Source organism: Lissotriton helveticus, chromosome 4_1 (genome assembly GCF_964261635.1).
Source record: "Lissotriton helveticus chromosome 4_1, aLisHel1.1, whole genome shotgun sequence".
NCBI classification, from domain to species: domain Eukaryota; kingdom Metazoa; phylum Chordata; class Amphibia; order Caudata; family Salamandridae; genus Lissotriton; species Lissotriton helveticus.
This window is the reverse complement of record NC_136063.1, coordinates 1574066018-1574082565: the sequence shown is the minus strand read 5'-3', so window position 1 is coordinate 1574082565 and position 16548 is coordinate 1574066018.

The following is a 16548-nucleotide window of genomic DNA, read 5'->3' as shown; positions in this document are numbered from 1 at the left end:
CATAGATATTGTGCATTGAGAATAATCAACCATAAAAAAAGTGTTAATTAATATATAAATACATTGTTTGCAGTAACAATGCTTTACTTAATGTTAAAAGCATGATTTAGGCAATATAACACTAAAAGAGGTGACTACTGCTCAGGTAGAGACATTAAGTATATCACATTGTCTTCATATTCACATGGTGAGACATCCTCATTCAATATAACCCAGTGGATAAATTCATGGTAATCATGGTAAATTAAAGTGTGAGTTTTATTTACAACATGATACGGGCGTCGCAGTATAAGCAACACGCAACATAGTGCAAAGGTACTCTGCAAATAGTGCGCTCAATATAAAAGAATCAATTCCTTTTAAAAAAAATCCATTACAACCAGAATAAAACAGAAAGAACCACTGTACTGTGCTAAAGGGTAACAGGCCAGAGCCTCCGAACTTCCCATAGGGTAAAGCTGTTTATACAGTAAAAAGGGAAGTGAGTGATGGAGCCTGTCAGGGCAAATTAATAAGTAGTGCGCAGGACAGATTACGGAAACTATAAACAGGTGTAAAAATCCTCACTGGCGTTAAGACCAGAGGGATTTTTGCTGTCGAGTTCCACAATATACCTTGTCTCAAGGGCTCGTAAAATAGCCTTGCGATTTCCCCCCCCTCCTCAACGGGGGAACCGCATCAATGACAAAGTATTTCAACAGTAGCCTCTGACTTTCATGAAGGTCTTTAAAATGACGTGCAACCGGGTAAGCTGTATCACCGGTGTTAATGGCCCTTATGTGCTGGAGTATCTGTTTGTGAACCTGCAACTTGGTGCTCCCCACATATTGCAGGCCACATGGACACTCCAGCACATAAACAGCGAACTCGGTTTTGCACGTCAACTGTTTGTGGATGACATGGGGTGTGTCTGAAAAAGGTGTAATGAATTGCGTCTTATTCACCCCATGTTTACACGCCTTACAGACAGCACATTTTCTGAAGCCTTTGCTGGCTTTGAGCCATGAGATGTTGGTTAACACCTCCGGACTAGATCTCACCAGAGCATCGCTTAAAGAGCGTGCTTTTCTGAATGGAATCTCATATATATATGAAAAATGCTCCATTTCCACTCTGTCTATATATACATGTATATGTATATTTACATCAATATAAACAAATATATATGTGTTTTTGTGTGTTTGTATAAGTATAAATTGATATATAGGATCAAATATTAAAGGAATATATTTAATTTATATTATATTAAAATATTTAACATTTACTACTTTAACTTCTTTTTATATTAAAAAAAATCAATACTTTTCTCTATTTTTGGACAATATTAGTGTCAACGAATTATTTTTTCAATATTTTTGTAGTTGACATTATAAGTATAGGATCACAATAATGTGGTAAATGATATTTTTGGCAAAATATTTTTGTCAGCGATAATGTTTACCATGATATTGTGTCAGTGACCCATGAGAGTCATAATTGCAGTACTAAACTGTCCATATTTGATGTCTCATTTCTCTATGATGTTGTCCATACTGGTTACATTGTCGTTCTATTATTAATTATATGTCCTGAATGTTGTTATTTGTGAAGTAAGATGACTGGCCACTTAGGACACCACTCACATGGCTTTTCTAGTTGCTCAGCAAAAACATTGAGTGGCTTTGGAATACTCAAAAATGTGATTAAGATGGCACATGTCTAATTTACTTTTCCTTTTGGATGATGGAAAATAGTGTAAACCTTTCTTTAATATTTTAATTTCTTGTTGGGAGACCATTCTGTTCTAAAATATTGACAGCGTATGACTTAACTTCCTCCCCTCATCAGAAGGTGCTGTGGTTTATTTGTTTCCATCTGAGATCATTCTATATCTTTATTTAAAGGTGTGTAGCTTTTGGTATCAACTCCTCCCAAGTTTCAGTTCTGTATTTGCATTTTGGTCTTCTTATGAAAAGGCTGTTAGAATGTATTGCCATACAGAAACATGGAACTGTTTTGGGAATTGGTTTTGCGCCATTTTATGCGGACAAATTCAGGCTCTGAAAGTAGAAGGAGTGTGCCTAAAGGGAAGATCAAGAGAAACTAAATGAACTGCTCAGGTTCTTGTAGAGGAATAATTACTACATTTGTATGAATGGAATGGGTGTGTCGCATACTTTCTAAAATATATAGAATATCTGATTTTAAAAACAGTCGTTGTAAAGTTCACCTGGGCTTGTAGCATGAAAATAATCACTTCTTAGACATTTTGTTCTATGAGTGAGAAAACAACCGGAAGTTAAAAATCGATTGTACTAAAGGCCTGTCATGCCTATCTACCATCACAAATAATAAATAACTTCTAGCACAAAATACTGAGAAACCAATACATTCTGTTAGTAAATGTACTACGGAAATAAATAAACTGTGCAAAATTAAGCAAAGGAACTGACAACTTCAGACCCTGGGTCCAGCTCGAGTAGATACATTGTTGCTTTCCCAGATATTGCTTTACCAGCGAGTACTCACAGTGCTTGTCCTCAGTAACTTTTCATCTGCGCTCCAGCTCCTATCTCCAGCCGCGATCGGTCGTGGGAGTACCTGCAGGGCGGTGACGTGGGGAGGGACATGGTGGGAGGTAGTAATCTATGGATTTCAGAGGTTTACAGGTAAGTAAACATATAAATAAATAAAGCAAATTTTGTTGTGTGCACTGCATCCCCAAATGAGATGCAGTGTGCGCAACAAAATTCATTTTATTTATTTATATGTTTACTTACCTGTAAACCGCCATAATCCATAGATTACTACCCCCCACCCTGCCCCTCCCCACGTCACTGCCCGGCAGGTACTCCCACTACCCACCGCGGCTGTCTAACTCTCATACTATTGCAAGTTTAATTGTCTTGATGCAAATGGATTTGAAGCAATTCCTCAGTGCTGAATGCAGCATATGTTCTAACATATAGGAGGGCAGGCCTTTGACTTTTAATATAATTAGGGATGCCAACAAGGTTTTGGTTCACTTACCTTAGGTATGCTAACTGGTTAATGTAGTTAACAGAAACTGGAGGACTGCCTTTAGAACTATCTAGGTGTCCATCTCAAATTTCAGAGTACACAAACAGGGGCCTCATTTAGAGTTTGGTTGATAGGATACATACATTTGCATGTCCTGTATCCTAGCAGCAAGCATTAGGCCAATACTTAAGAAACCTTCGGCCGACCCTAACATCCTCCTAAACTATCGACCGATCTCATTGCTCCCATATTTCGGGAAAATACTTGAATCCTTTGTTAATAAACAGCTTGTGAGCCATTTGGAAAACCAGGAGCTTTTAGACCCTTCTCAATCGGGTTTTCGCACATCTCACAGCACAGAGACAGCTTTAGTTGAGGTTGTGGACAATGTCAGGCTGGCCATAGACAAACACCAATCAACTATCCTTATTCTGCTTGATTTGTCGGCGGCATTTGACACCATCTCCCATCGCATTCTAATCCAACGGCTGTGGGAGATTGGTGTCAGAGGAACTGCCCTGAAATGGTTCACAAACTATCTGTCTGATCGTACAACAGCTGTCCAAATTGGCAAAAATACAGCAAGTGAAAGGCCTATTAAGATGGGTGTTCCGCGGGGCTCTATTTTAAGCCCTAAGCTTTTTAATGTCTATATGACACCGCTTGCCAGAGTAATTAGAGCTTTCGGCTTTGAAGCATGACTGAGGTTGAGAAATGGATGAGCACTAACCATCTACAGCTCAACAGAAGCAAATCAGAAATCATGCTCTTTGGTAAAACTGCAGAACATTAGGCTCAGGACTGGTGGCCAACCAATCTGGGCAGTTGCCCAATTCCCAAGGAATCAGTGCGTAATTCAGGATTTCACATGGACAATAAATTGTCCATGATGTACTAAATAAATCATATCATAGGCACTGTCTTTGGACTTATGCACAGCCTTAGGAAAGTTTTTAAGTGGATCCCCGCTGAGGCCCGGAAACCCCTAGTTCAAGGTCTAATCATAAATAGAATGGACTACGGGAATGCGGTCTTATTAGCTATAAATGAACATCACCTAAATAGACTACAGGTTCTTCAGAATACCGCAGCATGATTGATTTCAAACATACCACGAAGGTCTCCATTGGCCCCATGTTTGAAGAGCCTTCATTGGCTCCCAGTAAAAAACGAATCCGTTTCAAAACGCTATGCCTAGTCCATAAACACATGTACGGAAAGGGTCCAAAATACTGGTCTCAAAAGCTAACATGGTATGTTCCCCAAAGAGAACTCAGATCCAGCGCTGAGTTTCTGCTCACTCCCCTCAGAATACAAACCTCCAGAAATGGTGGTCGTTCCTTTTGTTTCCTCGCCCCTCCCCTGTGGATTAAAATGCCCATCAATCTCCACGCTATCTCTGAACACAGCTGTTTCTGTAAGAAGTTGAAGACCTGGCTTTTTGCAAACTAAGCCCCTCCCTTTCTCGTCAGAGCTGTCTGCAAGCGCCATGAGACTCTTTGGATGCGATATGTGCGCGATACAAATTTTCTTGACTTGACTTGACTTGACTGTCTGCCAAACTGGTGGTGGTTCAGCTGCACTGTTTAGAGTTGTGGACTGTCACATTTCCAATAGCAGATCCTAAGCTGTCTCCGCAGATGACAACCTTTGCCTCACAGCAAAGCCCTATTTAGGGACAAGAGGAAACCAAATAAATGACACCCACATCATCTGAGATGACCATGTCTAGAATATTTATTTTTTATTTTTTCAATAACTAACTCTACTCCTACTTTTGTAGTTTGTTTTTGAAGAGCAAAACACGTTGATGGGTGTGTGCATTAAATATGTGGCAAGTAGTGGTGGTTTCTGAGCATGTATGGTAAATTATCTTTCTGCTTTCTGGGTTTTGGCACTGTCATGTTTCTGTTCCAATCTCAAATGTTCCTTATATTCATGTCATATCCTCAGTCACTTATTTTATCTTTCATATACTGACGCATTAAGCTCAAATGATGTATCTCTCATATATTTTGCCTACAGAATTCAGTGACTCAGTCACTCAGTTACTAAGTCACTCACTTACTCTCTAATTGCACCCTTCAAATCTCTGGAATTAACGTAGAAAGGCAATAACAAGAGGCCGAAGCAAACAGTCTTAAAGGCCATGTGAGCCCTTGTCCTCACACAACTGTCCAATTTTGCAGCATAAGAAAACAGCAATAAAATGAAGGAAGGGTCAACAGGGGCGAGTAATGACCAGGGAATCTAACTGAAGCATTACTGAAATTCCCAGCTAGATTTTATAGATGTTAGAAGGTCTCATATTCATTGCTTTGTGTACAAATAACCCTTCGACTGAGGTCATCTCACTTAGAACTGTGCCCAAGACATCCAGCATACTGTTTTGCAGAGCCACCATGTTGACTGACGGATAATTGGGGATTTAGGCAACTAGGAAGCAGAGGGTGCAGAGAACCGGTAATTACCAGGGGCCCAGAGATCAGCCAAGTCCAACACAGCGAACATTACTTTACACTCTCCAAGGAAGGCATAATGCAAGGCTTGGGAAGCAATGCTAACTTATATCTGGCTGTTCAAATTAGGCAGTTGTCTAAATAATATGGCATCTTATACTCAGAGGATAGCCTGCTTCTAAGCATTCCCTATGTTTGTTATACAGCGAAACATATGTGTATAGTTGTCTCAGACAGGAAAAAAAGGATCACATAGTGCTGGAAGAACTGTCCTAAAAAGCATGAGCCTTCTAGCATCATCATCTTTCCTGACTCAAATTACATTTAAATGGATGCATGTCACTAAATTGCTGATCACTACATCAAGAGTCACCACATTGCAACCTCACTCACAATGCAAGCCATAACCTCCACACAAAATGCATGAAAGAAATTACTATGAATGTGATAGCAAGTATTGGATTGAATATATCTTGCTATTTAATTACCTTGGGGATTATTCAGTGCTATACCTGATGTACTTGGCTTGGTATTTTTCCAAACGTTTTGCCTTCACTCCATTGCTGAACTCATTTTTGTTGGGATTAGGACTCTACTTTCTGCCTTGTGTCTTTCTGCCTGTATCCAGGGTCATATGATTCGAAATGTCTCTGCTGTGTTGTCTACTGTTTCCAGGCAGTGAGACAAAGGAATCCTTGGTGAGAAGGAAAAGAATCTACCTGACAAAATGACTGGGGAGGAGCTCTACCCTACCCTGATTGCATTTCAGAGGATCCTGCCTGCAGCACACACAAAGGAACCTGACACCAGGCCTGCCCATGCCTTTGTCACCCTAGACGAAGAGGGACTGCCCTGCTGACTGAAGATGGGTGATTGGACCTGCTTTCCTTGAATTCGGGCTACCCAAAGTGACTCAAAGGGTCAGGTGGTTGACCTCCTCGGGTTTAAGCTACTGGGACACAAAAAGCTTCCAGATGCCTCCCTGCAAATATACGACAGGCACCAAATGGACCTGCCTGGACCTACCAGAGCCCTGCTGCTGGTGTCTGATGGAGTGAGTCATGATGCTCCTGAAAAAAGGTGACGATAAAGATGTTTTGGTCTCCTCATGAGTATAAAGTGACCTTTCATGCTGAGAATCAATAGCATCCGACAACCACCAATGCAACGATCCAGCGGAACCTGTTCTTAATACCTACAGCGACAGTTCGTAATGATCAACCCATGCAAAGTTCCAATGAGACCTGTGTTTTGCGTCACCAGCCACCGTCAATGTTGACCATCAATGTGAGACCTGCCCTTCATGCCAACAGTAATCACTTGAAACGATCAACCAACACAAAGCTCCAGCAACAACTGCCTCTTTGTGCTACAGCAACGACTGTCCACGATGCTCGACCTGCTCCTTGTTCCAACAGCCTCTTTGTTGCGGCCGCTGCCGACATGAACTGAACTCTTTTTTGTGGACTTTGAGAAGGTGACTCTTCTGCAAGACTAACATGGTCCCTGTATCTGACCCACACACTATCATGGTCCGCCTGAACTTGTGACTTTCCCCTTAACTAGCATGACCAGATAACAGCAATATAGCCAGTGTCTGACCCAGGGTGGTGTGGAGTGCAAAAAAACGATGGATTTAGGCCCAGATCCTTGTACTGGGGTGAATGTATGACATTGTTCTACATTCTGTCCATCAACTGTGTTTTTTGCAGATAACAGCAAGTGGCGCTTTCTACTCCTTTTTCAATTCAATAATCTTTATTTCGATTTAAAAAACCATAAAAGATTACATTCAATATAAAAACATCATACAATAATATTTCAAAGGTGTGTGAGTAGTGTGCGACCGAACCCCCAATTGTAATCATACAATAATATTTCAAAGGATATCCCTCCCGACGATGCGCATATATTGGGAGTCAATGTCCCGTTACAAGACCTTTCTTGGATTTAAAAAAATAATAAATATAAATAAAATCCCGTCAATAAATACATTTTACAATAGAGTAGCATTTTAACAATGTTTAAAATCACACATTTGTATGGGAAGTACATTTTATATTGTAAACAGTAAATGGCACTTGGAAAGATATACAAGGTTCCATGGGGACCAGCTAAAATAATGCATAGTGGGACATAGCCCCTCTAGTACGAAGCCAACAAAGTACAAATCTAGTTGTAAATCCATTAAAGCTCACAAGTACCTATAAATGCCTATAATTTCAGTCATATTCTCTTTCTTATTAAATCAACACCAAAGAGATATCTACTTACACAAACTACTATTGCTTGTGTCGTGTCTGTTTGCAGTATTCTTGCCGCCTGACAACATGATCTAATACCCAAGAGCTGGCAAATGTGTTTAATCCATTTCCTCCTCGAGTGTGTGTAAGGTGAACAAAATAATAAAACGTGCAATTTGTTCTCTTTTGCACCAGTGTGGCAGATATCACAAAAACCATTGTTTGTACCCCTGCTGATCCTTTTCACTGTATTTGCATTAATCTGGAAAATACCGTAGCGGAATTTAAGGTAGAGGGATTTAACAAGTTGTGGTTGTATTTCATCCAAAAAGGACTCAAATTTACCATTTGGTTTTATGGAAAGGAACCTTGTGGATAAAGTACCTAGGGGCATATTACCAACCTACAGCGATTTTTATCGCTAAATAGGGTTAGCGGTAATATTTTTATCGCGCCCTTCACCTGTTTTTATTGCTGAGATAACTTGCTATTAGCAAGGTTTATCTCAAAAGCGATAAAAATCAGGCGAAATGCGTGAATATCGCTGTCAATACAGCGATATTTACGCATTAGCGTGACAATGCTCTTAGCCATGTTATCCACCTCCCATTGGATAACATGACTAAGAACTGGTCAGGGCAGGCGTTAGCTTTTGGAGATATTCGCGCTTAGCGCGAATATTTCCAAAAACTACGCCTGTATTGATCATAGGCGATAGCGATGTTAGCGACTGTTTTCAGTCGCTAACATTTTGGCACGCCCACTTTGCAAGCGATAATTATCGCTGACATGCAAAGTGGGCCCCTAAATGCCCGCTATCGCCTACAAGCTGTCGCTAACTGGTGTTAGTGACAGCTTGGTAATAGGGCGAGAAAATTATCGCCGCATTAGCGGGAAAAAGTCCCGCTAAAGCGGCGATAATGGCCCTTGGTAATATGCCCCCCTAGTTATGGCGTGAAGTATCTTGAATAAAAGCCCAAAATGTCTGTTTCAAAAGTTTTTTGACCCCTAGTCAATCCCCGAGGGACCTCCCAAAACTGTTTTAATCCTAATTTATAAAACCAATCGTGAATATGGTTCAACCATGGCAACCTTGTGCTATTTTTAATTCTAAAAATTTCCTCTAGGCCTTCCCTATAATGAATAAGTTTATCTGTTCACCACAGACGCACCCAGAACAGTAGTGTTAGCAAAATTGCCTGCTGATCAGTGCGACGGATGTTTAAGTCCATCACTACTGGTATTAATAGTGTATGCATTGGCAAACTTAACTGTTTCCTAAATAATTTGTTCTCGTGCACCACAAAAGTATTAGTTATTACATGACCCCACAGTTCAGCCCCGTAAAGGCATGCAGATTGCACCCTATATTTATATAACTCAAGTGCAGGAGAAACAGCTTTAGACAAACTGTTCTCATGCTTCCTTGTTATTGGGATTGAGTTTTGGATTCATATTGTTTTACTTTTTTCCAACTGTGGTCTCCAAATCATTTTAGAATCTAAAGTGATGCCTAAATAGTTCAAATATAGCACATATTCTGTCTTCTCGTTTTTCAGAGTAACATTTTTTTTAAAGATTTGTGTGGGTTAACTGCCATGTATTTTGTTTTGGTAGAATTTATTTCCAAGCCCTTTGTTTCACAGTAAGTTTTGAAAATATTTAATAACCTTTCCAGACCTTTGGGGTTTGTGATATTAAAATTGGATCATAGGCAAATAAAAGTGCTGGTACTGGCACCCCTCCCCCCCCAACTTGGGAGAATCATGTTCGCAGCCCAAGAGATAATCAGGGATTTCATTAAAATGCAACGAAAATAAGGTAGGGGCCAACACGTATCCCTGCCTTACCCCCCTTTTTACTAGTATGCGATCTGTAAGTTTGCCATTTGGCCCCCATCTAAACCTTGCAAAATTGACCTTGTGTAATCCAATGATCTGTGCAAGGATTTCACCTGGGATGCGCTGATCTCTTAATACTTTCCACAGGAGGTTTCTAGGTATAAGGTCAAAGGCTGACTTAAGGTCTACAAAAGCAATGTACAAGTGAGACTTTTTAACTGTAATATACTTCCAGATTATTCAGAGAAATCTAAAGACCTGAACAATTGTGTTGTGTCTAGTTTTGCCTTTAAAGCCTTCTTGATAATTAGATAAACAATCCAGTTGCTCAGTTTATTTAAAATTTGACGTGCATATATCTTTTGTAAAACATCAATTAAGCTAATCGGTCGATAATGCGACGGGTCATGGTGGTTACCCTTTTTAAAAATAGTTGCAATCTTTGCACCCCTCCACGTTTCAGGAATCGGTGCACCTGATGCAACTGCATTGCATAGGAAATTAATATAATGAGCCCAAACCTCTTAATCCTGTCTCCATAAATCACCAGGTATATTGTCTGGGCCAGGTGCCTTCCCTGCTTTTGCTGCATTCATTGCTACTAATGTTTCCGCCATACTAAAATATAGTGGGGCATCATTTGCGTGATTTTCATAGCCTTCAGGATTGTAGTCAATATCATTATTAGAGGATGAATAAAGTTGTGAAAAATTAGTTATCCAGGTGTTTGCATCAAGGAAAAGGTCCTTGTTACATTTTCCTTTTTTATTGCCCTTAGATATCAAACGCCAAAAGGTAGCTTGGTCATTTAATTTACCTGCAATTATCAGCTCAGTCCAAATATTATCTTCCCAGTTTTTCCTAGACTGGGCCAGCACCCTCTTGTAATAGATCCTTTAAGGGCTTGCCCCTTGTGATGCACTGCGCAGCAGTGCTCACTCAGGCGAGCCGTTTTGTAGAGGTTTTCAAAATGGACCTGGAAATCCCACACAGCTCGTGCGTGTTCATTTCCTAGGTCCATCTTGATTAGGCTTTGCGTGCATGTTGTTTTTTAACAGAACACGCAATAGACCATAGGCGGTCGCGTAGCTCTGCCTATGGCCTATTGGTGTCTATTACGTGGACCAAAGCCCATATGTTTTCAATTATCGTGCCCAGACACGGGCGCGATAATTGAAAACATATGCTCGCAGTGGCTCGCGCACCAATCGCGGGCATTTTTTTTTACAATCTTCGCGATCGCTTTTAGTGCTGCTTGCCCTGTCATGTCCAATATGCTTTTGTCTCGTGCCTCCGCCGATGGTCCGTGGCAAGAAGATCATTGCACTGGATGCTAGGCATTGCTAGGATTAGGGTCAAACTTTGTCTGCTTCGTGAAGTGCTCCTGGATAATCGTCCTACTTGTTTCTCTTAGTGCTACCATAACCTTAACCTTTGTTGTAAGAATCAAATCTTTTTTTGCGTTACGGCAATCTTTGTTATACCATGGGTTCTCTAGTGTAGATGTCTCAGATATTCCCTTTTTAGATGCCTCTGGAACCTTACTTAGTATTGGTACTAGTTCTTCTACCAATTTGTCATGCATTTCCATAATTGGAATCTCTGTTGTTGGTAGGTTTACATACGGAGAGACTATTTCTACATAAATGTCATAGATTTTTATAATAGTCATTTCGTTTCCCCAAAGTCAAGGGCCATCTAAGTGCTCTTCGATTATTTGATAGTAATGGCTCAATTGCACTATCACTACGTTCGCATCGCCTAAGGGAATTTAACTGAAAAGAGAGGATGAGAGCATCAAACATAAAGGATAATGGTCACTCTCTGTTCTATCCTCAATTACTAGATCATGTATCAAGGACCAGAGGGGGATAGATACCAATATATAATCTATACAACTTTTAGAGTTACCCCGAGTAAATGTAGTAAATTTGGGCTATCAGATGGTAGTCGCCCAAAAGTGGAATGTTATCGGCCAAGTCCTCATCTTCAAAAATATTTTCAAATCCGACCTCAGGTTCGAATTTGCGGTTGAAGTCACCTCCAATAATTATCAAAGCACTCTGGTTAATCATAGTTAAAATTTTATCCAGTTGCTCAATAACTTCCAGTTCTCTACTTGCTACATTCGGTCTGCTATATATATTAAAAATACTTCTTTTTCACCTTAAACTTTAAAAACCCATAACTCCAGTTCCACTATTTGGATTCTAATAATGTTGGTGTCATTTTATTCAGTAATATTTGCTCTACTATTCTAAATTTGTTTGGGATCTTTCTTGTGCTCTGTTTTTACTTTATATTGTGTGTGTGCTGCATAAATTCTTTACACATTCCCTCTAAGTAAAACCTGACTGCTTTTGTGTTAAGCTACCAGAGGGTTAAGCAAAGCTTAATTTAGACATTTTGGGGCAGATTTACGTTTCCTGGCGCATCCCTGCAAATCAGCAGGGATGCACCAGGAAAGATGCGTGACGCCACCACAGATGCACCACATTTACAATGAGGCACATCATGGCGCAAGGATCAAGCTGCGTGTCGCATCTGCCGGCGTATGGTGGCGCAGTGCTAGAGTTGTGTCGCGGGGGCGCAACGCAACTCCAGCACTGTTCCCACCTGGCCTATCCTCAACATAGTGCATCACACCTTACACCTGCTTCAAGCAGGTGCAAGAAGACGCAGCGGCGTCAGAAAAGTGACTGAGTGAAATCATGTAGATTTCACTCAGGCACTTTTCCCAGGCGTTCCTGTGATGGAACGCCCCCCCTTGCGCCGGAACGCCCACATGAAACGCGCAGGGCTTTACAACGTGACGCATCTCTCTAGATGTGTCACGATGTACATAGGGCGCAACGTGGCGCATGGTTTATGCCGCTGCTGCGTCACAGAAGTGACGCAACAGCGGCGCAAATGTGGCGCACAGGCCTCGTAAATCTGCCCCTTAGATTTTGACATCATCCAATGAGTGTGCGAGATTTCTTTATAGCATACATAGTGGTGGGTACATATCATATTACTTGTCTACCTAATTTTTACAGCATTGGCCAGCTAATGGGTGTAATGGTTTACAAAACACATCTGCTCTTAATGTACCAAAGGTGTGTAGAAGTATTGAACACATTATAAATCTTTGCATTCAAAAGTAACTCTGTGTGGAGGTGAAAGTTGACGACTTGTGTTCGTTATGTTTCACACAAGTTTTTTGGTACTGCAGAAAAAGTGTTTAACAGGAGAAACAATCTACATAGTAGATACACACTTTTTGTATGCAACCTTGAGTTATTAGACAGAATCATGTCAGCATGACAATTTCTACATAACTTAGAAGAATGAGTGCACCAGGTACTAACCTGGGCTACCTGTAAAGTTTTCGCGACAGTATAAAGGGTTCAGGTAGTAGGATGTTTAGCACCTTCATATCTTTTTTGACAACTTTTGCATAGAGTGTACACTGTTCTTATTAGATACTTTTCAACAATTTGTGGTGTGTTTATTATGAAAGTTTCCCCCTTTGCAAACAGTGTGGTATAAAGTAAACTTGCCCCAGAGTGTAACACTGTTTACAGTTCCCAGCACCTTACTGATATCAACATCATTACTCTATGTAGGTTGAGTGAGTTTCAGGTATTTGATACAGATAAAAGCTGTCCATAGTAGGTCATTTGTTTTGGAACTGACATTCACAATTTTAAGCTACTTGGCTTTCTCTGAACAGTTGTATACAGATTGAACACCGTACTCAATGAGGGTTTCCCATATATCTGTGGTTTATTGTTAATGTGAACTAAGCCACCTGTAAAGTGTATAGTATAGGGTCAATGTTGCACATAATGCAAGCTTTCTAGACCTAAGGGAGTTGTATCTGTAGTGGCAGTAATGATGGCTGATATTCTCCTGAGCTATTTTGCACTTACTGTCAGGCCTCTAATACCATAGTTATTAATAGACCAATATGCAGGAAAACAAAGCTTGGATGATGTCATCAGTGATGTCATCAACGATGTCATAGAACATGTCATTAGTGATGACATAAGCAGTACATTGCAGGGGCAAGTGAATTTCTGTGGGGGGTTTTTTGCTCCAAAGGTTATGTTATCACTGACATACTCACCTAACTATAACGTTCCTTTAATCTTTGTTTTTTTCAGTGAAGATATATATATGTGTGTGTATATATATATATATATATATATATATATACACACATATATATATATATATATATAAAGTGACCACACAGCTGGAAGAGCTGCCATTCTCCATGCAGCCCCCTCAGTCGGCAAACCCGTTGTGATAAAGGAAAACAAAAATGTATGTATATTTCTAAAACAGCTTACATTCATGAAGAGCAGTCTATGCTAACTGTGGATTTTTTGGGGTCAAATTTAGTGTCAGTATATAGTTGTTAAAAATATCCATTAAGATCAATACAGCCATAGCCAATACGGAATACGGCTCAAAATTATGGCAGATATTATCTTTTTTGTGTGATCTTTAGGTAACATGCATGGAATACCATTTGGTCATATATCATACCAAGCTTCTTGATATTTTCTCAATATTACACCACCTTACCTGGGTTTAAATATCCCCTCATCAATTCCTACTGTTCAGGCTTCACAGCACATTTAGAGTTATTTTACCTTTTAATATTGTATGGGCTTCCTTGAGCCCCTAACACTGCACCCATATACATGAGGGCTCAACACTGCATCCATCTGCTTGCTATGCACAGACTTATACCTATACCTCTGTGTATGGACTTTTCCACCCTAACTGTGGCGTCTGAGTGCAGAGAAATCTGCACACATAAGTATGGGGAGTGCGGAATCATAAAACTCCTCACATAGTTTGTGAATACCAAAAATGAGTAGTGTTTACCTTTGAGAATCAGGCCCAGAGGGTGCTGTACATTTTGAAAAGGTGTAAAAAAGAGAAGGAAAAATATGTGATCATCACTGGCTTCTAGTGAGGAGGGTCGTTACATGAGAATCTAGGGCCAGATGTAGGTGGCCAAATACCGGTCAGTAACGGCCGAAAATACCGATTTTCGGCCGTTTCCGACCGGTATTGAGCGTTCGGTATGTAGGTGATAGGAAATAGGCCGAATCGGTAAATTTACTGAATCGGTAAATTTACCGATCGGTAAAATACCGATTATGAAAATTTACCTACCGATCGGTAAATTTACCGATCGGTATAGTTACCGATCGGTAAACTTTCCGATCGGTAAACTTACCGATCGGTATAGTTACCGATCGGTAAATTTACCGATTCGGTAAATAAGTGTGGTAAATAAATAAATAATACCCTATTTTTGACTAGACTTATAGCATAACAGATAGCTCAATAAAATAAGAGTCAAGATTCGAGGTAGTAGGAGTTTCTGCAGGTTTATTACAGCATAAGGACAGGATCAGGACAACCTGCATAGGAACAGAATGACAGGGCCCAGCAGGACAACTGGGGCCCAACAGGGGAAGAGAGGCCCAGCAGCTGCTGGGGCTAGGTCTGGGATGAGCGCGCTAACTTTTAATAACAATACATTGACTTATATACATAGCGCAAACACATAGCATTACATTGCAGTAGGCGTAACAGTGGGTGGAGCAGAAGGCGTGACGCGTAGCAGTCGCGAAAGATAACAGTAAAAAGAGGTGTAACTGGGAGTATACATAGACATGTGATGCAAACGTAACAGAATATGTCATGAATGGGCGGAAACATAGGAGGGGGCTGCCTAAGGAGCCGGGACCTCTAACCTAATGGTGCGCGAAAACTGGCAATGACGTATTACTAGGAGAAGCTGGGGGCTACGAACTCTGTGCTAGGAGCAGAGACTAGAGTCTGGAGGGTCGGAGCGACATGTACCTAAACCCTATCTGGTATCTAATGTTTAGGGAACATGTTGATATAAACTAGAAGTCATGAGGGGAAAAGCTAACTTGATTCTAAGACTGGACCATGCATTATTCTACATGTAGTGCGTGATGGAGAATACTAAATGACCATTAATACAGTATTTCTCTAACGTGGAGACGAATAGGCTAGACAATGACGGAAACTATTGATGCAGTTCAGTAGCTTAGGAATGCAAAGGAGGAGGACCGAACTGATAGCTGGAACTATAACATACTTTTGGCAGACTCAGAGGCAGAGCCGGGCTGCACCGGGCACTGCGAGGCAGGAAGTAAGTGAAGGGTCGAGGATACAGGTGGGGGCTGTATCGCTCCTCAGCGAGGCTTTCAGGAGACAGGAGCTGAATCTGATGTCCGGGCCCTGTTGAGGCCTGGAAACGGGGACTTTATAATGGAATAACGTGCACACTGAGAAACGTTGCAACATAACTTTACATAGGCCTGATATTCGTAGTATTCACGAGGACTGGAAACTAACATACTAGAGGTGGACACAACTGGAATTGCGTCATTAATCGGACATGGGGAATAACATATGCATATTGGTCATGCACACATAACATATGATGGATGAGGCGTAGGGACACAGAACATGGCAAATTTTACTTTTCCACATTCCCTCCTTGTCACTACGTTTCCATCAGGAAACATCAATTTTCATGATACCATCTATCATTTCATACAGTACCATTTGTTCGTCTCGAATTGTCTTGGAACGGGATTTAGAACGGGGCTTGGGACTAGGAATACAAGAGGTAGCACACATGCTGCAAATCGCAGGGCCACATTGTATACAGAGGCAGCAGCTAAATATGATCGCTACTGCAATACCTAGAAAGGACAGGACTTTCCATCCCCAGGCGGAAATTATATTCCAGAACCAACCGGACCATGTCCAGGTGCCTGGATCTTGGTGTAACAGATGGGCAATTTTATGGAGTCTGGTTATAGCTGAATAAACAGACGGCGCGTTATTAGGAATGAAAATGCAGCAACTAGATCCGATGACTCTACAGGCCCCGCCCCTATCGGCCAGTATGACGTCAAGGACGAGACGATTTTGCAAAACGACCAATCTCATAGCAGA